Raw genomic sequence first — 20,919 nt, 5'->3', positions numbered from 1 at the left:
ATGATCAAAGGAAACTTATTTATATTTAGAAATATTTTAATGCCCTTAAAAGATTAACAAATAAGAATAAATATAAATAAAGAAGTTAAATTGCCAATCAAAAAGTTTGGGACAAGACCAGTAAAATGAAATAAAAGAGAAGGATACAATTAAGCATATAAAGAGATGCTCAGTACATTCATAATAAGATTAATTTATATTAAGACAACACTGTTATAAAATTTCTAGTCAACCGAATTTATAAAATCCTCAAAATTTGATAACTTAGTTTGCAAGTGTATACAGAGACTGGCACTCTATTACTTGCAGGAAACTGGTAGGAATGCACTTTGATTAATGGCAGCAGGAATTACAAACACGTCCCCTTCTGTAAAGCAATTCCACCACTAGGTATTTTTCCCATGAGTACACTTGTATGTTTGAGAACGACTCCTATGAGGTTTTTTTTGTTGATGTATTGTTTGTAATAAAGGGCTTCCCAGGTGGTGCTAGTGGTAAAGAATCTGCCTGCTAATGCAGTAGACTTAAAAGGTGCAGGTGAGATCCAGGGTTATAACTGTTTGTAATATAAAAAAGATTAGAGACTGCAGTTGGGTCTTCAGGCTGTGTTGTAGCCATCGCCATGGTTCTTGGAAGCAGAAACTTCCTTTCCCTCTGCACCCTCCTCCACCCCACCCCCAGGCTCCCTGGTCCCAGCTCCCGTCAAGTCACATGAATACTAACCGCTCAGAGGAGGTGTCCTGGATTTCCTGGTTCTGTGGGCTCCTTAGAGATGAATTCTTTGGTTTAGTGGATAAAGACTACATCTAGGATGGATTCAATGTCACTGGACTCAATGAGAAGGTGCCTCACTATAGACTACACATGATCTTGAACCTGGGGCTGGTTATGGAGTTGGAAGACAACACCAACAAGAATGACCTGACTGAATAGGCAGCCAAAATGCTTTACAGATGGACCCACACCTGCTATATCCTCACTTTATGTTTGAAATCCTTCAAGCTAGGCTTCAGCAGTACGTGAACTGAGAACTTCCAGATGTAAAAGCTGAATTTAGAAAAGGCAGAGGAACAGGAGATCAAATTGACAACATTTGTTAGATCGTGGAGAAAGCAAGGGAATTCCAGAAAAAAATATCTCTTTCTGCCTCATTGATTATGCTAAAGTCTTTAACCATGTGGATCACAACAAACTGTAGAAAATTCTTCAAGAGATGGGAATACCAGACCACCTTATCTGTCTCCTGATAAACCTGTATGCAGGTCAAGAAGAAACAATTAGAACTGGACATGGAACAATGGTTTGGTTCAAAATTAGGAAAGAAGTATGTCAAGGCTGTATATTGTCACTCTGCTTATTTAACTTCTATGCAGATTACCTCATGCAAAATGCTGGGCTGGATGACTCAAGCTGGAATCAAGATTGGCAGCTGAAATACCAAAAACCTTAAATATGCAGATGATACCACTCTAATGGCAGAAAGTGAAGAGGAACTAGAGAGCCTCTTGAGGGTGAAAGAGAAGAGTGAAAAATCTAGCTTAAAACTCAGCATTCCAAAAACTAAGATCATGGCATCTGGTCTCATCACTTCATGGCAAATGGAAGGGGAGAAAAGTGCAAACAATGACAGACTTTATTTTCTTGAGCTCCCAAATCACTGCAAAATTAAAAGACACTTGCTCCTTGGAAAGAAAGCTATTTCAAACCTAGACAGTGTATTAAGAAACAGAGAGATGACTTTGCCAAGAAAGGTCCTTATAGTCAAAGCTATGGTTTTTCCAGTAGTCATGCATGGATGTGAGAGTTGCACCAGAAAGAAGGCTGAGTACTGAAAAGAATTGATGCTTTTGCATTGCAGTGCTAGGGAAGACTCTTGAGAGTCCCTTGGAGAGCAAACCAGTCAATCCTAAGGGAACCAACCCTGAATATTCACTGGAAGGACAGATGCTAAAGCTGAAACTTCAACACTTTGGCTACCTGATGTGAAGAGCTGCATCACTGGAAAAGACCCTGATGCTGGGAAAGATTGAAGGCAAAAGGAGAAGGCGGCAGCAAAAGATGAAATTGTTAGATAGCATCACTGACTCAATGGACATGAATTTGAGCAAAGTCTAGGAAATAGTGAAGGACAGAGAAGCCTGGTGTGCTGCAGTCCATGGGGTCACAAAAAGCTGGACACAACTTAGTGACTGAATAACAATACATCCTCATCAGCTGTGGCATTGCCCAGATGTTGGAAGAGTACCAACAGGAAGACTTTGGCTACGGAGCCTGTGTGTACTGTGGAAACCAACCAATGCTTCCCAGTGGCTTTTCAGACATCCCAAGTGAGGCCATGGTAAGCTCTACTGCCTCAAATGCTTGGATGTGTACACACATAAGTCACTGAGGCACCAACACATGGATGGCGTCTACTTTGGCACTGGTTTCCCTCACATGCTCTTCATGGTACACCCAAGTACTGGACAGAGGGCCACCAACCAGATTGTGTCCAGGCTCTATGGTTTCAAGATCCATTCAGTGGTCTACCAGCAGCAGCTCCAAGCCACCAGCAACTTCAAGAGCCCTGTTAGGATGGTTCGCTGATGCCTCTCCTGACCTGACCCTCAGTCTTTGACACATTCATTACTTTGCTGACACCTTTTCAGGATCCCTCTATGGTTTATGTTTAAATTAGCCATTATTGTGGTAGGAATATAAACTAAAGTGCAAGAAAAGGCAAAAACAAGATCAGAAACAACCAAAAGACCTGTCAATAAAGAATTAGTTAAATGAAGAATGTGGTACTGCCATCCATGCAATGGAGTACTACACAACCAACTAAATGAACAAAGAAGCTTTTTGTAGTGATGTGGAACAATATCCTTTTTATGCATTACTGAGCATAAAAAGAAGTGTGCAGAATAAATCATTTAAAATTTATCATTTTGCTTAAAAATTTAAAAGAAAATCATATACATTGTTTATCTTATACGCACAAAGAGTGGTTCTAAAAATCATCTTCACAATCCATTAATAATAGTTGTCTCCAGGAAGAGGATTTGAATAAGTATATACTGTGCATATTTAAATGCACATTTAATTTTTTATTTGCTAAAAATAAATAAGATTATGGTTATCTTTTAAAAGGAATGGAAAAAACAAAAAATATGAAGAAAATACATTGGTTTTTCGTAACTTATGTTCAGGCACTAAAATGTTTTCTCTCGCACCTGGGAAATGCACTAAAAGCAATAGAGTTAATTAAAATGCCCTCTGTATGTTAAAAAGGGAGTAAACAAGCCCAGTGGATCCATTTTCCTTTAAAACTCCATTATTATGTACTTGAATAAATGCTAATTATCCCTTAGATTAGGATTTATCCCTGAAATGTCACCACCTGTATGTTACCACTACCAGTTCCTTCAGTATTTTAGTGTATTAGTTAAAAGGATGTCATACGATGCAGTTTAACCCATGGCTTGTTTCTAGGTTGTGCCCTTTCATCATTGCTCTTTTTAATTGGTAGTTTTTGACCATTAAAAACAGAACTTTGGATAACTAGTATTTTTCATATTAAACTGAAATTTCTTTATTTGATTTTTAAATCACCATGATTATCTTGAAATAAATACTTATTGTTTTAATTTATTTTATTTTTAAACTTTACAATATTGTATTAGCTTTGCCATTTTAAAAAATATATAATTTATTAAAAGCCTTAAAAATTATAAATAGCGCTAGAAAAATTTACTCATCCTAGAATGGCTATACCTAAGGAGAATCAAGAATGGAAATTTCATTCTTAATTCATGTATGTGTGTATATGTCCATATCCATTTTCACATGTATGTACGTGGGAAGTAAGCATATTGCTTTTCATACCATGTAAAACTGGTTTCCCTGCAAGCTCCTCACTTTCCAGAAACTTTGGAATCTCATAGGAGATTCAGTTCAAGCCAGAAAAGAATCAATATGAAAAGACTTTCACTTTTTCATAGCTCCTGTGAACCCAGAATTATAATATAGTGTGAAATTAGCATTCTAATACAATGGTTAAGAGGACAGGTATAAAGGTTAAGTAGCCTGCACTTCAAATTCCCAGATTTAAGAGCTACATACCTCTTGGGAAAATTAGTTATTAGAATCATAGTTTCCTAATATGCAAATTGCTTATAGTAACATCTATTTCATGAGGGTGCTTCCCTGATAGCTCAGTTGGTAAAGAATCTGTCTGCAATGCAAGAGATCCCGGTTAGATTTCTGGGTTGGGCAGATCCACTGGAAAAGGGATAGGCTACCCACTCCAGTATTCTTGGGCTTCCCTGGTGGCTCAGCTGGTAAGGAATCCACCTGGAATGAGGGAGACCTGGGTTTGATTCCTGGGTTGGGAGGATCCCAACATGAGGTGGTAAAAATTAAATGAGAAAAATTACATTAATGCTCAACATGCGTGCTAAATTGCTTTAGCTGTGTCCAACTCTTTACGACCCTATGGTCTGGTGCTCGCCAGGCTCCTCTGTTCATGGGATTCTCCAGGCAAGTATACTGGAGTGGGTTGCTATGCCCTCCTTCAGGGGATCTTCCTAACCCAGGGATTGAACCTGCAACTCCTATAACTCCTGCATTACAGGCAGATTCTTTACTGCTGAGCCACCAGGGAAGCCCCATTAATGCTCGAAGTATTGCTGAAAAAATGATAGCTATTAATATAATAAAAACTGTTAACATATTTTCATTTTATTTTATTTTAATACATACTGTTGCTCAAGTAGAGTTGCAACTCAGTAAGTCTGTGGTCATTTAATTACGTTATTGATGGCACACCAATTAACCACCAGAGATACAAAAGCTACCCCCCCTACTTTTTTTTTTTTAGTTTTGATTTTGCTTGAATAATGAAACTATATCCTTAGGGAAATTTGTCTTTTTGGCTATCCCAAAGATAAGAAACCACTATTGGTTCCTCATCTTGATCTTTAATATTTATACATGACAACTTCCAAATATACCTCAGAAATGATATTAGTGTAGGGAGAACAGTATGTCAGAACACTTTAAGATGGGCTGAAAGACTACTATTTTAATTACTGAGGTTCTTCATTCTGGCAAATAGCTGCCTTGATTGACTCAGTTTTTCATAAGCACTTTTGATCCAATTTCCCTAAGGTGGTGTTCCACAGAAGAAAGTAAAACCCACCAAATATTAATATAAACATGTTTAATTATTGCTTGACAGTTAGCTAACAGCATATGTAAGAAAAAGTACATTGGGGAAAACAATAAATCCGGGAGTGAGTTCGACCAGAAGTTTAAAAATTAGATAAACCAGTGATGATGCAGTTTTTTTTCTTCTAAGAAGTAGAAGTTCAGTTCAGTTCAGTTGCTCAGTCGTGTCCGACTCTTTGCAACCCCATGAATCGCAGCACACCAGGCCTCCCTGTCCATCACCAACCCCCGGAATTCACCCAGACTCACATCCATCAAGTCAGTGATGCCATCCAGCCATCTCATCCTCTGTCGTCCCCTTCTCCTCCTGCCCCCAATCCCTCCCAGCATCAGAGTCTTTTCCAATGAGTCAACTCTTCGCATGAGGTGGCCAAAGTATTGGAGTTTCAGCTTTAGCATCATTCCTTCCAAAGAAAGCCCAGGGCTGATCTTCAGAATGGACTAGTTGGATCTCCTTGCAGTCCAAGGGATTCTCAAAGAGTCTTCTCCAACACCACAGTTCAAAAGCATCAATTCTTCAGCACTCAGCCTTCTTCACAGTCCAACTCTCACATCCATACATGACCACAGGAAAACCCATAGCCAGAAGTAGAAGAAATAAGTTCAAATATGGTATCCGAAAAGGGCACTGTGACTTTAGGTGGAATTACACCAGAACTAGTGTCCAAAGTCATCCAGAATGAGTCATTCAGTCATCCAGAGTCACCCCGTATACTTTTGAGCAGTAAGTAATATATCGACCATAAAAATTTCCCAACTTTTCAGCCCTTCATATAGTGACATAATTTTCAATAAAACTTTGTCATTCCTTTCATGAATTTCCCTACTTATTAATGTGAGCTGGCTTGTTTTGCTACAAAGAGTGTGACAGAAGTGATGGTGTGTCAGTACAGTCTAGCTCTCAAAAGGCCTTGAATTCTTTCATCTTCCTTGAATTCCTGCTTTTGCCATTGGAACAAGCCCAGGTCAATCTTTTGGAGGAAATACTTAGGTGAACAGCTGAGGACTAAATAGCTTTACAGCTAAGCCCAGCCTAAAATTGTTCAATCCCAGAATTGTGAGCTAAATAAATATGTTGGGTTAAGCCACTATGTTTGGAGTTAATAATAGCCAGCTGTTAAAATTGACGACAGTTATGGTAAGGCAAGCGGTTTCTTAAAGGCCAGAAAGTCCATCGGATTTGGAGCTAGGTCTTAGCCAATGCTTAAGGATATGGGAGTGGGATCTTGTTTCAACAGCAAAAAGGAAATTGGCAAAGGCTAGATAAAATTTCATGGCTCAAGCAAGTACTCTAAGGGTAGGGCCAGGGTGAGGTTTCAGGCTCAGTTAGGGACTGGAGAGAAATCAATAACCTACACTTTGGACTTGGAAGAAGAAAAAAATTCTTTTTGGAACTCATTGGAAAATAGAGTGTTTAGAGCTCAAATAGTCTGACCAATTTCAGACAGTTTGAGGCTGACACCAGCCTTACTAAAACTGGGCAGACCCGAGCTTGCAGGTGGCAGACTTCAGTCACTAAAGCTGAGACCAAGGAACGAATGAGACAAGGACATGGTGAGACAAGGAAGGGAAGAAATTTCATGCTGTGCAGAGAGCAGAAGAAGAAATTTCAGGCACATATATTAATATCCTCCCTCTGCCCCCAAGTTTTCTCTTAGCCACTTCCTTCCTTTATTCTTTCCAAACAGAGTATGTTTTATCGTACTATAGTATTTAAGCATAATGATAATTTTAAATGTTAGTCACTCAGTCATGTCTGCCTCTTTGTGACTAGGGGATGATCATCAGGTAGGCCTGTGTATGGCTAACATGTTAGTTACAGACCAGATTAAAAGGAAATAGAAATGAGGCAGACTGCCAAAGGGTTTTGCAAACTTCTGACAATTTTGTTTTAAAGACTAATGCAAGGAATCAAAAGGAGGCCCTAAGGCTTGGGTAGATAGTATGGAGTTGTTGGATATTGGAGAGACTGCTTAATCCCTACTCTGGATGCAGCCTCTTCTGAGTAATTATAGACATTAGATTTTAGAAAGTACAGCACAGGACTTCCTGGGAATCCAGTGGTTAAGACTCCACACTTCCACTGCAGGTGGTATGGACTCAAACCCTGGTTGGGGAACTAAGATTCCCCATGCCACTCTGTGTGACCAAAAAAGAAAAAAAAAAAAAAGAATAAATAAAGAAAAGGGTGCCTAGTATTTGGAAGGTTTGGAAAACTTGTCTGAGGGAATAACTGTAATTGCGTCAAAATTTTAATATGAAACATAGAAGACCAAACAACAACAACAACAACAAAGATAAAGAAATGGCCATGGTCTTTGGATATATAAAGATTAGTAGTGTGATTCTAAATTTATTCTGAGTTTCTCTGTGGCAGAGAAACTAGACATGGAAACACAATTCATATGGCATAGGGCATAAGCTACAGAAAGGGAGAGAAATCAGACTTTAAAATAAAACTGAAGTTGATTTTATTATATTTTGAGATGGAAATTTATTCACTAAGATTATATTATATAAGTTAAAAGTTTAATTACCTAGGTATAATTAGAAAACACCAAACAATAGATGTAAAAGACAATGAGAGAGAAAAATCAAGATACTTATTTTATAAAATAAGAGTTCCACAGAAAAATTATATACATCTTTATGTTTTCTAAGATAATGCTTTACTCTCCTTTGCTTATTACATTTTTGAATGCAGTTGATCAAGGTGAATAGCAAAGCAAGACATGATATCTTTCATGTAGCAAATTCTAAACATTCCCCAAATTCTGATCTGTCAACAGATGTACACAACCTAAAGTTCTCAACTAGTAAAATGTTTGTATCATTCAAATCATACTCCTTGTTATCACCTGAAAAATAATTAAAGGTCAGTTTTACATAATTTTGACTGTGAAACATTCTTATTGTACACTAAAATTTTCTGAGCTTTTTCTTAAACTCATGGCCATTGCCTAGATAGAATACATCTATTTGAATTGCAATATAATAGTTTATTATAACTAACAAAGAAGGAGCTCCAAATGCAAATGAAATGCAGATTCAAGTGAGCTGTTAAGGTCATTTAGTTACATGCTAGAAAATAATTAAAGGATAGGTATAACCACCATTAAGTGTTGATCCCCAAAGAAAGAGTGTAGGAACTATTGAAGTTGAATTTTGAGTTGTGAAAAAATGGAATCTGTATTGAAAAAAAGTGTGCTCAGTAGGAATGCTGGTTCAAACAAAGGAAGAAAGAAACCCATTGTCTAGTTTTAAAAATAATAAAAACATTTCCAAAGGATTTTCTTTTTTAGTTATTCCTTAAGTATACTTGAGGTTACTTCTCTGGGCAGAAGAGTGACTGATAATATTTGAAACCTATCTCTTTTTTTGTCAGAATGTTTTTAAAAGTATTTTCATAGTTGATGAGCAATTTGATTCATTTTATTTGAGGAGAATCATCGCCACCAGAGAACAAAAACAGCTTATATTGGAAAATTAATTTACTTTTTTTAAAAAGCAATCATATTCTGTGAAAAGTAGGAAGAAATTACAGTGACTCCACTGAGGCTTCAATCTTGAGCATAATATACCCATTGCTCTCCCAGGATTTTCCTATTTTCTGTGGTAATCAAGGTTATAAAATTTTATGTTTTCATTGCTTGGAAATTCATGAAATGAAAACAAGATAATTTTTTTCTTTTTCTTTACCTGGAGATGTTTATTTGTGGAGCTTCAGGAGTTACTTTTTAACACAGGAGGAATTTTATTCTCTCTGTACTCTTTCTTGAACAGAAAATGTGTATACTTTTTGGGTGAGATGGAGGAGGAACATTTCAGCTGTAAGAGATGAAAGGAAAAAGAGACAACTGTCCTCTATATCACAATTTTCAATCCTTGGACAGCTGATTCATCACATGGATCCATCTCACATGTAACATTTCCAAATTACTGCTAAGGAATGTGAATTACGTATATGATCTGGGAAGTTGCCCATTCTATTTTCTCCTAAAATTAAAGGAAATTATTTCCAAAACTTTATTGGTACCATCCACAACATTTGTGCATTGTTTGGATAAAACTGACTTTTCTTTAGCACGTCTAATGCTAGTTCCTTTACAGAGTCCCTTTTGTAGTTAGCATTAAAACAAACATAAGAGAACACATCACACATACACAAAAAGTGGAAATTGCTTTCATTTGAATTATACAAAGATAAACAGGAACTGGAGAGGGCAATGGCAAGCCACTCCAGTACTCTTGCCTGGAAGATCCCATGGATGGAGGAGCCTGGTAGGCTGCAGTCCGTGGGGTCGCTACGAGTCGGACACGACTGAGCGACTTCACTTTCACTTTCACACAATGGAGAAGGCAATGGCAACCCACTCCAGTGTTCTTGCCTGGAGAATCCCAGGGACGGCAGACCTTCGTGGACTGCCGTCTATGGGGTTGCACAGAGTCGGACACGACTGAAGCAACTTAGCAGCAGCAAACAGCACCTAATTCTTCTCAAAATTGGTCGTCTAGAGTCTCACCAGGCTCACCTCTCCCTACAAAATAGAATTATTACATTAAAAAGAGGGTGAGATGTATGGAGAAAGTAACACGGAAACTTACATTACCATATGTAAAATAGATAGCCAACAGGAATTTGCTGTATGTCTCAGGAAACCCAAACAGGGGCTCTGTATCAACCTAGAGGGTTGGGGTGGGGTGGGAGATGGGAGGGAGATTCAAAAGGGAGGGGATGTATGTATACCTATGGCTGATTCATGTTGAGGTTTGACAGAAAACAAAATTCTGTAAAGCAATTATCCTTCAATTAAAAAATAAATAAATTAAAAAAAAGAAAAAAATAAAAAAAAGGTTTTCAAAATCTAGAAGATGGGTTTTGTTGTTTCAGTAGGTCAAAATTTTCCTTAGGTATATAGTTAAAAATTACAACTGAGATATGCTCTGTAAAATACTTTAGTCTTCTGATTACTGTTGTGTTTTTTAAAAATACTTTTGACTTGATTTTATTAGGTAGTTAAAATAGGAAAAAGGAGTCCAAAATGGCGGTGGCTATAGGTCTATGTTTTCTTTTCCCTTGCTCCCTCCTTCCCTCTCTCCTTTCACACTTTCTTTTTATGGGTCTTACCTGCAAGTGGATTCAGAGGATTCTCATCTAATTGTCATCAGGTTAATTCATTAGCCAATAATTCTTAGACCCAAGATATCAACATATCAACTTGATCTCCTTTTAAAAAGGATAAATTCCACTGAGATGAAAGAGCACTTTTTCTTACTGAGTCACTGTCACTTTTACAAAATGGTCAGTGACGTGTTTCACTTCTAGAAGGAAAAACAGAGGATGTAAGAGAGTAGAAGATAAAGTGATCATTACAAACACAAGGATCAAAAAACCACCTACTGAAGAAAAATTGACATTTTTCTTCTTACAGACTAAATTTGCATTGACTCTGCTTATCCATAAAATATGGTAAATTTCCATGAGCTTCTGCTTGCTGAGATAAATCATAATTTCTTCTAGGTTTTGAATTTAATGTCAAGTCCCTTCATATATCTATTGTTTGAAAGATAGAATTTAAATTTCTATTTTAAAATATAGTGGACTAACTGTATATTTGTTATTTGTTTTTTTTTAATATTTGAACCTGAAGTACCGAAAGTAGAGTCATATCCTCTTGATTAGTTGTTTTTGTTTCGCTTTTACTCCCATTCTCTCCTTGCTCCCATTTCTATGCTGTCCGCAAAAGCAACTTGGTTGAAGTTTTAATTATGCAAAATTGAAAAATATGTGGTACCATTTTGTAATATATATTAAGCTATAGGCTTGTTCCTTTCTTATTTTATGTCACTTAGCACTGTGTTTATGTAAGATTTACCCATGGCTCTCTGCTTATGTGTAGTCTGTTGCTTATAAAAGCTGCAGAGTATTCTGTAGTGTTGTAGATTATTAAAAAAGAAAAATACTGATTTTAGAAGATGATAGTGTAAGTTCCTATTTCTCCTATAAGGCATAGCTATAAACTTTGTGGTGTAAAAGAGCAAAAATATCAACAGATCATTTTTACTATTCTGGAGTTGAGAAGTTCAAAATGATTTGACAAGGACTGGTTTCTTTCAGAGTTTTTTAGAAAATCTGTTGATCTGTTTTGCTAGAGTTTGGAGGTCCACAGCTTTCCTTGGATTGTGGTTTCTTTTTTATCTTCAAATTCAGCGGTGTTTCATTTGCCACTCTCTGCTTCTGAAGACCTGTCTCTGCTTCTTTCCTCATGTCACCTTCTCTAACTGTGATCCTCCTCTCTATCTCTTTGAACTATCCTTGTGATTACATTGGGCCCACCTAAATAATCCAAAAAAAATCTCACTATCTCAAAATCCTTAACTTGATACTCCAAGATGATACAGATTCCTCACAAGGCTGTCCATCCCACCAACTGCAAAATACTCAGGTGTAGTATTGTCAAGGACTCAACTTGTGTTCAGTAAGCATCCTTCACTGCTATCATTCCTGACCCAATGGTGTTGCATGCAAGTTAGTCACAAGTTCCTGACACTTAAATTCCTCAGACATCATCCTCTCTCCATTTCAGAAAGCTAACCAATTTTGTCCTATCTAGGCAATATTCGATTTTCCATGCCTTCATTTTCTTCTTGCTCACAGGTTTATGCACCTCCATTGCTTAAGTGAGTCTGATCTTTCCTGAAGCAAAGACTGGCTGGTATTGCCTGGAAAATTCTACCCTGGGCACTAGTTCTTTTTATTTTTTTATTTTTTTTAATAAGCATAAAAATTCCATGGCATCTGGTCCCATCACTTCATGGGAAATAGATGGGGAAACAATGGAAACAGTGTCAGGCTTTATTTTTTGGGGCTCCAAAATCACTGCAGATGGTGACTTCAGCCATGAAATTAAAAGACGCTTACTCCTTGGAAGGAAAGTTATGACCGACCTAGATAGCATATTCAAAAGCAGAGACATTACTTTGTCAATAAAGGTCCATCTAGTCAAGGCTATGGTTTTTCCTGTGGTCATGTATGGATGTGAGAGTTGGACTGTGAAGAAGGCTGAGTGCCAAAGAATTGATGCTTTTGAGCTGTGGTGTTGGAGAAGACTCTTGAGAGTCCCTTAGACTGCAAGGAGATCCAACCAGTCCATTCTAATGGAGATCAGCCCTGGATTTCTTTGGAAAGAATGATACTAAAGCTGAAACTCCAGTACTTTGGTCACCTCATGCGAAGAGTTGACTCATTGGAAAAGACTTTGATGCTGAGAGGGATTGGGGGCAGGAGGAGAAGGGGATGACAGAGGATGAGATGGCTGGATGGCATCACTGACTAGATGGACATGAGTCTGAGTGAATTCCGGGAGATGGTGATAGACAGGGAAGCCTGGCATGCTGCAATTCATGGGGTCGCAAAGAGTTGGACATGACTGAGTGACTGAACTGAAAAATTCCTTATACTGAGGTACATAAGACTTTAGTTACCTTTTTACGATGGGCAAGCATACTCCTATATCAGTGAGGAAAAAATAATCACACAAATTGCTAAATTAAATTAGTCTACTGAAATAGCTCATGTACTTACTGCTTAAGAGTTTTGTTCATTCTCTTGGTTATGCTAACTTTTTTAGATCAGGGACAACAGCCTTTGAGGATGCCAAAATCATGACTGGACACATAAAAATCCTGCATTCAGATGGGTGTATATACTTTTTACTGATATGCTTAAATGTATAGATTGATTATCAGCTTTACTGCCCCCAGTATGGGTTGACTTTTTCTCTTTCCCCTACTCTGGTGGAATGCAATTGATTCCAATGCATTTTCTTTCAAACAAAATTTTTTATTTCACCTTTGATTGGCTTGTGACTCCTGCTGATTGACAGGCAAGTCTACAGCTGTGGGTTCTCTTTTGAAGCTATTTTATCTTTTCTCTTTGACTTTCTTTTAATTTGATTGGATTCACTCTTGGAGCACCCTGTAGAAAGAACCCTGATTACTCTCTTTTCCACTGCGACTTGGTAGATGGCAAAGCGCACTCAGAGGTCTTATTCCTTCTTTGTTAGGACTGGCTGCCCGTGGAAGCCCTGGGAGTGCTTATCTCGGTTGGCAGATAACTGCTCTCAGGTTTAAACTTCAAAGGCAAAACCCAGGCAGCCTCAAAGAAGGAAATTTCAGTCAGCTTCAAGGGGTGAGTGTGCTGGTCATGTGGCGACTTTTGGAAATGTGAAAGACTCACTGAGCATTCATGCTAGCCTCAAGATCTCCAGGTCTCTTTCTCACATTTGGATAGTTATTTCAAGGTCCTGGGAAAGCACCAATTCCTTAGTTCTCTCGGCAAGGAGAGCGAGACTCCCAGTGGGAGGGCTGTCATTGAGAGCATGTACTGACATCTTAGCCAAGGACTCCTCAGAGAGTCTCCAAGTGCAGTAAGAAGGTGGCTCCCCACAGCAATACTCATTAGCTGTTGCAGCCCAGCCTGGGGTTTTGTGCCACGACTGGAGAGATTCATGTCCGAAACTGACAAATCACATGTATTCAGTAACTATAGATCAAGGTTCCACAAGCAACCCTCACAAATGTGTGTATGTTTCCTTAAACACAGTTATTTATTAATGTCTATAGCATATTTTTGTAGTCCTGAAGTTAGGATGGCTAGAATATCAAGGAAAAATAACGTTCTCATTTTTTCCCCCAGTGATGATGACATAGTGACAACCCATTCTTGATTATCTCTTCCTTTATTTTTTCATATATACACACACAAGCACACACAATTTTAAGTGGACTCACTTATGGAGCACACAGTGGAAAAGCCCTGATTATTCCCTTTTTCATTGCTACTGTCAATTTATGAAAGAAAGAGAAAGATATTTAGAGTAATTCCCTGTTTCTTAGTGCTCTGAGCCTCTGCTTACTCTGTGGTAGGCTTTATCTTTAATCTGCTTCTTAACCTAAGTACTATTTGTTTAAAAAAAAATGAGCTTCATTGTAGTTATCAATCTTATCTGGTTGTTGTAAGTTCAGTTCAGTTCAGTTCAGTTGCTCAGTCATGTCCGACTCTTTGCATCCCCATGAACTGCAGCACCCCGGGCCTCCCTGTCCATCACCAACTCCTGGAGTCCACCCAAACTCATGTCCATTGAGTCAGTGATGCCATCCAACCATCTCATCCTCTGTCATCCCCTTCTCCTCCTGCCCCCAATCCCTCTCAGCATTAGTGTCTTTTCAAATGAATCAGCTCTTGCATCAGGTGGCCAAAGTATTGAAGTTTCAGCTTCAACATTAGTCCTTCCAATGAACACCCAGGACTGATTTCCTTTAGGATGGACTGGTTGGATCTCCTTGCAGTCCAAGGGACTCTCAAGAGTCTTCTCCAACACCTCAGTTCAAAAGCATCAATTTTTTGGTGCTCAGCTTTCTTTATAGTCCAACTCTCACATCCATACATGACTACTGGAAAAGCCATAGCCTTGACTAGACAGACCTTTGCTGACAAAGTAATGTCTCTGCTTTTTAATATGCTGTATAGGTTGGTCATAACTTTCCTTCCAAGGAGTAAGTGTCTTTTAATTTCATGTCTGCAATCACCATCTGCAGTGATTTTGGAGCCCAGAAAAATAAAGTCAGTTGTAAGGAGTTAATGAGATAATATTAAGTATTCAACAGATGTAATTGGTTATTATTATTGTTCCATTCCTAATTATTCCCTTTAGAAGTCTCTGGTACAGTATGCACTTGTTTGTGTAGGAGTCAAGTCTGGAAAAGAAAAGAAAGGAGGTTAATCTGGTGCTCATCCTAACAATTGATGCCCATGTTGTCCTTTCCTGTCCTTTTATTTTAGATTCTTTGAACTTTGGCCTCCTACTTGGTTGCTTTCCACTCCATTTTTAACCTTCAGACCCTGGATCTCCTGGGAACCTGGAGGTGTCTCTCAGTCCTGGTCCTGACCCTGCCTGACTCCAGTCTCTTGGGCTTTTCTTGCTTGACCAGCAGGGAAATGTCTTTTGTCACCAGCTCTTTCCTATGGGGTTCCACTAAAAGAAACTTCAAGCCCCAGTAAATGTTCTCTTCATCTGAAAGTAGAACAGAGAACCAGGTTGGTGGATGGTGAAGTAATGGTATCACACGATACCTGGAATCATCATACTCTTCAATATGTGCGCTGCTATGAACAGTCTGCCTATTCTACTAGTCTTCTAACTGTGTAATGGATTTCTCTAGAGGCCCTGTTTTATGTCCTACTAGTCCTGCATTCGGAGAAGGCAATGGCACCCCACTTCAGTACTCTTGCCTGGAAAACCCCATGGGCGGAGGAGCCTGGTAGGCTGCAGTCCAGGGGGTCGCGAAGAGTCCTACACGACTAAGCGACTTCACTTTTGCTTTTCACTTTCATGCATTGGAGAAGGAAATGGCAACCCACTCCAGTGTTCTTACTTAGAGAATCCCAGGGACAGGGGAGCCTGGTGGGCTGCCGTCTATGGGGTCGCACAGAGTTGGATACGACTGAAGCGACTTAGCAGCAGCAGCAGCAGCAGTCCTGCATTCCATGGAAAAAGTCATTACACACCTGAATTTCAATTGTAAATGTTCCCACTTTCCCCCAGGGCTCCTGACACTAACATCTGCATTATTATCAAAATATCCTCAGGGGTAATGTTGGCCCACACTGAACAATCAACTGTTTCTGATGATTTACCAAAAAAGATGCTAATACTTGCATAAGGGCAAGGTCCTAACGCACTGTCTGGTACACAGGAGGCACTCAATGATTTGCCTATTATGAGCAGAATGCGTCACAATATGGCTTATAATCCTTATTTGAGAAATGATGATAGCTGTTCAGAAATGATATGTGATGAACAAAGACTTCTAATATCTTAATTCTGTGTATTTGCGGTCCAAGAAAATATGGTTAAATAAAATATTAGAAAAGAGGAGTCTGTTACTCCTCTCATGACATGGTGGCCACTGATGACACATTGAAGCTTATCCACAGATTTTATTTATGTATGAGTTCATTCAGTTCTCTCCTAGAATTATCTCTTCTTCCTCTCTACCCTATTATTCAATCACTTCTTTGATTTCCCTGTCCCCCCACACACACATGTTCATAAGTTTGGAGCTTAGTTACCAGTCTGAGTTACCTTCAGGCCAACAATTGGGTCCATATTTGCAAATAAGTGGGTTGAACTATTACCCAACTATGGTATCTCGCTTAGCAGTGACTTCACCTTTTTGAGCAAAGGCTACTGAGGGACATCAATTGTCTATAGACTATCTGCATTCTTACTCCTTCCATTAAAGAATAATCACATGGATCACAAGGGAAAATACTGGACACCACTCAACAACTGAAGTAAAATGTTAACATCTACAAAGAGTTAACATGCATATTTTATGGTTGGAGAATATAGAGAGTTGCATTTCGAGGGACTGAAACATGATGGTGGTGAAGGGGGCAGGAATGACTATTTCTTCTGGATTATCAACAGTTAAAAATGACTACTGCGTACTTATCACATTCCAGAAAGTGGTCCACGTAGTAGAGACACAATCAACCTTGAATAAGATGAACAAAGTCCCTGTCTTGGTAGAGTTTGTCATAAAGTCAGGAATGCAGGCATATAAAAAGGTATTACTTTTATAATATACTAGAGTGTGTTAAGTGTTCTGATGTGAAAAGTGGAGGGTTCTAAAGGATTATGTATGAGAAATGCCTAAACATCCATGTGTATTTGTGTGTTTGGAAAGTTGTCAAGGAAAAATATTTAGAGGAAATACCATCTAAGGTGAAATTTGAAAGATGAGGCAGAATTAGCTATTATAAGGGGTAAAAAGGAGAGCATGTTTCAGGGAACAGAAATAACATGTGAAGACAGGAGAAACTGTGGGTCATCTAGCGAGATGAAACTCATTTTGTGAGGATAAAGTGGAAGACACGTGCATGGGAGGAAGAATCAGGACACTAGGAACTTGAATAAGCACAGATATGTACAACCTTGAAATTCATGTTAAAGAATTTGAATTTTATTCTAAAGTTTTGAAGAGTAGGAGGAATAACATGACCAGATCATTCTGACTGCAGTGTCCCAACGAGGAGGAGAATGGGAGCATGGAGACCAGTTAAGAGACTCTTGCAGAAATTCAACTCAGGGCTAATTGCAGCCAGAATCATGACTGTAGGTAGTATGGAAGGCAGAATAATGGTTCCTCCACAGATGTCCAAAGGCTTCCCTGATGGCGCAGTGGTTAAGAGTCCACCTGCCAATGCAGGGGATGCAGTTTTGATCCCTGGGTCAGGAAGATTCCTGGAGAAGGGAATGACAACACACTCCATATTCTTGCCTGGGAAATCTCATGGACAGAGAGGCTTGGTGGGCTACAGTCCATTGGGTCACAAAAGAGTCAGACAGGACTTAGTGACTAAACAACAACAAAGTCATAAATTTTCACATCCTAATCCCTGGAACCTGAGATAGGTTATGTTTTGCAAAGGGAATTATAGTTTCAAAGGGAATTAAAGTTGCTAATCAGCTGAATTTAAGGAGATTACCCAGGACTATGTGGATGAACTCAATGTGATTGCAACAGTCTTTTAAAGTGGAAGGGAGGCAAAACAGGAGGTTGGAGTCAGAGATTTGAAAACCCTACATTGCTGATTTTGAAGATGGAGGAAAGCAGCCATGAACTCAGGGATACAAGAAGCCTTAAGAAGCTGAATAAAGCAAGGAATTAAACTCTACCCTAGAAAGACTAGAAGGAATGCACATTGACACCTTGATTCAGTTATCCGAATCCTATTTTGGATTTCAGAGCTCCAGAGCTATAAACCAATACTGATATGTTGTTCTAAGGCACTAGTTGTGTGGTAATTATAGCAACCATAGGAAATACCTAGGTATCAGTTCAGTTCAGTCGCTCAGTCGTGTCCGACTTTTTGCAATCCCATGAACCGCAGCACGCCAGGCCTCCCTGTCCATCACCAACTCACGGAGTCCATCCAAACCCATGTCCGTTGAGTCGGTGATGCTATCCAACCATCTCATTCTCTGTTGTCCCCTTCTCCTGCCCTCAATCTTTCCCAGCATCAGGGTCTTTTTAAATGAGTCAGGAATGCAAGGGATTTCTGTGTGTTGATTTTATATCCTGCAACTTTACTATAGTCATTGATTATTTCTAGTAATTTTCTGGTGGAATCTTTAGGGTTTTCTATGTAGAGGATCATGTCATCTGCAAATAGTGAGAGTTTTACTTCTTCTTTTCCAATTTGGATTCCTTTTATTTCTTTTTCTGCTCTGATTACTGTGGCCAAAACTTCCAAAACTATGTTGAATAGTAATGGTGAAAGTGGGCACCCTTGTCTTGTTCCTGACTTTAGAGGAAATGCTTTCAATTTTTCACCATTGAGGATAATGTTTGCTGTGGGTTTGTCATACATAGCTTTTATTACGTTGAGGTATGTTCCTTCTATTCCTGCTTTCTGGAGAGTTTTTATCATAAATGGATGTTGAATTTTGTCAAAGGCTTTCTCTTCATCTATTGAGATAATCATATGGTTTTTATTTTTCAATTTGTTAATGTGGTGTATTACATTGATTGATTTGCGGATATTGAAGAATCCTTGCATCCCTGGGATAAAGCCCACTTGGTCATGGTGTATGATCTTTTTAATGTGTTGTTGGATTCTGATTGCTAGAATTTTGTTAAGGATTTTTGCATCTATGTTCATTAGTGATATTGGCCTGTAGTTTTCTTTTTTTGTGGGATCTTTGTCAGGTTTTGGTATTAGGGTGATGGTGGCCTCATAGAATGAGTTTGGAAGTTTACCTTCCTCTGCAATTTTCTGGAAGAGTTTGAGTAGGATAGGTGTTAGCTCTTCTCTAAATTTTTGGTAGAATTCAGCTGTGAAGCTGTCTGGACCAGGGCTTTTGTTTGCTTGAAGATTTTTGATTACAGTTTCAATTTCCGTGCTTGTGATGGGTCTGTTAAGATTTTCTATTTCTTCCTGGTCCAGTTTTGGAAAGTTGTACTTTTCTAAGAATTTGTCCATTTCTTCCACGTTGTCCATTTTATTGGCATATAATTGTTGATAGTAGTCTCTTATGATCCTTTGTATTTCTGTGTTGTCTGTTGTGATCTCTCCATTTTTGTTTCTAATTTTGTTGATTTGATTTTTCTCCCTTTGTTTCTTGATGAGTCTGGCTAATGGTTTGTCAATTTTATTTATCCTTTCAAAGAACCAGCTTTTGGTTTTGTTGATTTTTGCTATGGTCTCTTTTGTTTCTTTTGCATTTATTTCTGCTCTAATTTTTAAGATTTCTTTCCTTCTACTAACCCTGGGGTTCTTCATTTCTTCCTTTTCTAGTTGCTTTAGGTGTAGAGTTAGGTTATTTATTTGACTTTTTTCTTGTTTCTTGAGGTGTGCCTGTATTGCTATGAACTTTCCCCTTAGGACTGCTTTTACTGTGTCCCACAGGTTTTGGGTTGTTGTGTTTTCATTTTCATTCGTTTCTATGCAAATTTTGATTTCTTTTTTGATTTCTTCTGTGATTTGTTGGTTATTCAGCAGCGTGTTGTTCAGCCTCCATATGTTGGAATTTTTAATAGTTTTTCTCCTGTAATTGAGATCTAATCTTACTGCATTGTGGTCAGAAAAAATGCTTGGAATGATTTCTATTTTTTTGAATTTACCAAGGCTAGCTTTATGGCCCAGGATGTGATCTATCCTGGAGAAGGTTCCATGTGCACTTGAGAAAAAGGTGAAATTTATTGTTTGGGGATGAAATGTCCTATAGATATCAATTAGGTCTAACTGGTCTATTGTATTGTTTAAAGTTTGTGTTTCCTTGTTAATTTTCTGTTTAGTTGATCTATCCATAGGTGTAAGTGGGGTATTAAAGTCTCCCACTATTATTGTGTTATTGTTAATTTCTCCTTTCATACTTGTTAGCATTTGTCTTACGTACTGTGGTGCTCCCATGTTGGGTGCATATATATTTATAATTGTTATATCTTCTTCTTGGATTGATCCTTTGATCATTATGTAGTGACCTTCTTTGTCTCTTTTCACAGCCTTTGTTTTAAAGTCTATTTTATCTGATATGAGTATTGCTACTCCTATACACTAATAATGAGAAAACAGAAAGAGAAATTAAGGAAACAATTCCATTCACCATTGCAACGGAAAGAATAAAATACTTAGGAATATATCTACCTAAAGAAACTAAAGACCTATATATAGAAAACTATAAAACACTGGTGAAAGAAATCAAAGAGGACACTAATAGATGGAGAAATATACCATGTTCATGGATTGGAAGAATCAATATAGTGAAAATGAGTATACTACCCAAAGCAATTTATAGATTCAACGCAATCCCTATCAAGCTACCAACAGTATTCTTCACAGAGCTAGAACAAATAATTTCACAATTTGTATGGAAATACAAAAAACCTCGAATAGCCAAAGCGATCTTGAGAAAGAAGAATGGAACTGGAGGAATCAACCTACCTGACTTCAGGCTCTACTACAAAGCCACAGTTATCAAGACAGTATGGTACTGGCACAAAGACAGAAATATTGATCAATGGAATAAAATAGAAAGCCCAGAGATAAATCCACGCACATATGGACACCTTATCTTTGACAAAGGAGGCAAGAATATACAATGGATTAAAGACAATCTCTTTAACAAGTGGTGCTGGGAA

At 38.3% G+C, this 20,919-nt stretch overlaps 1 pseudogene; it reads left to right on the top strand.

Moving 5' to 3' along the window:
* The first annotated feature begins 567 nt into the window (after window positions 1-567).
* Window positions 568-2,586, top strand: LOC100138167 (casein kinase II subunit beta-like; annotated as a pseudogene).
* Window positions 2,587-20,919: the final 18,333 nt, after the last annotated feature.

Source organism: Bos taurus, chromosome 2 (genome assembly GCF_002263795.3).
Source record: "Bos taurus isolate L1 Dominette 01449 registration number 42190680 breed Hereford chromosome 2, ARS-UCD2.0, whole genome shotgun sequence".
Lineage (NCBI taxonomy): Eukaryota > Metazoa > Chordata > Mammalia > Artiodactyla > Bovidae > Bos > Bos taurus.
The sequence above is the reverse complement of the archived record's forward strand: the minus strand, read 5'-3'. Positions and strand labels throughout refer to the sequence as shown.